At 46.9% G+C, this 1,391-nt stretch overlaps 1 protein-coding gene across 1 annotated transcript in view; it reads right to left on the reverse strand.

The window, feature by feature from the left end:
* Positions 1-1,127, reverse strand: part of fam107b (family with sequence similarity 107 member B) — a 24,899-nt gene extending 23,772 nt beyond the window's left edge. The window contains exon 1 of the mRNA XM_084452648.1: positions 1,108-1,127. The gene's annotated coding sequence lies outside the window, so the exon portion shown is untranslated. The remainder of the gene's footprint in view (positions 1-1,107) is intronic.
* Between the last annotated feature and the right edge of the window lie 264 nt (positions 1,128-1,391).

Genomic DNA, 1,391 nt, shown 5'->3' on the forward strand with positions numbered 1-1,391 from the left:
CTCATCCCCTCTCACTCGCCCTACGCTGGAAACTCAACAACTCTGTTTCCTCTGTCTGTCTCTGTCACTCACTCTCTCCTTCTGACACCCTTGTTTACTCAAGAAGATGGCCCAACTCAGTTCCTTGAATAACAAGGAACTTTGACTGTGTTTCAATAAATATTCTTATTGCATCTGCCTGCCTCTCTCTCCACTCAGACACAGAAACAAATGTCTAATCGAAATCTGGAGCTCTGGTTAAAGTTTGACAAACAGCCTCTGTGTTGTCTCACCTTTGTTAGCCTCTGGTTGAGAGTAGGCTATTACTTGGACTATCTACAAACACACACACACACACACACACACACACACACACACACACACACACACACACACACACACACACACACACACACACACACACACACACCTCCATGTGGCAGGTGGGTGTCATTCTCTGGTCTGTGACAGTGACAGCCTGACCAGTCAGAGATGAGTAGCCTAGTGCCTTGTGCTGTGTGGAGTGGCTCATACTTTTCTACTGTACAGTCACTCGATGACACACCAGCACTCCCACAATCACACTGCAACAAGCATCTCCAGGTCTCAAACAAAGACTCTTGCTAATATTTTGGATCAAATAGGCTGCAGCACCAAAAAAATACATCTTTATGTAAAGCACGAATGCAGTTGTAAAATATAACTACAATAAATAGCCTGTAAATTAACCGTTATCCTCGTATGGGTTCAGTTTGTAAACCTATAACCTACTATCACATTTTTCAAACATCTTCTATTAACTAAACAAATCACAATGGCACACAGTAGGCTAATGAAAGCCACTCTCAATCTCTCTGTTCTGTTCTGCCTGCTGCTTCACTGTCCCGTCCGCGGAACATGCGCTACCACGGGCAACAATGAACCAGGAGGACTTTCTGTTTTCCAATCTCAGTTTCGACAGACCCCGCTCGCTTTGCTGCGTCTTTGTGACCAGCGAGTGAAATCAAACCTGATTTCTATTGGATCCACGCGGCCCGTCCGTTAGGGGATCTGCTCTTGGCTTTGTTGGAGCGCTCATGAAACAATCAAATGAAAACACAAGCTCGGGATGTAGCCAAACACACCTACCTTCAACTCGACCCCGACGGTACTTCTCCAACTGAAGTCGTTTAATTGTTCAAATGACAAAGTGGTTTGAGCCACATCGGTGCGTCTCCAGAATCACTTCTTGGTTTAGGTGTGTCTGTTCTTTTCTCCTTCTTGGAAACTGTTCAATAGCAATAGCACACACTCAAGAGGACCCATAGAAAATATAAATTAATGCTGGGTGGGCGGGCTGACGTGACGTCGGGCGCGCAGCTCCGCCCCTCCTCGCTGCTGATCGGGGAGACCCCTCGTGCGCGGGGCGGGGC

This window comes from Borostomias antarcticus, assembly GCF_949987555.1.
Source record: "Borostomias antarcticus genome assembly, chromosome: 18".
In the NCBI taxonomy this organism is placed as follows: domain Eukaryota; kingdom Metazoa; phylum Chordata; class Actinopteri; order Stomiiformes; family Stomiidae; genus Borostomias; species Borostomias antarcticus.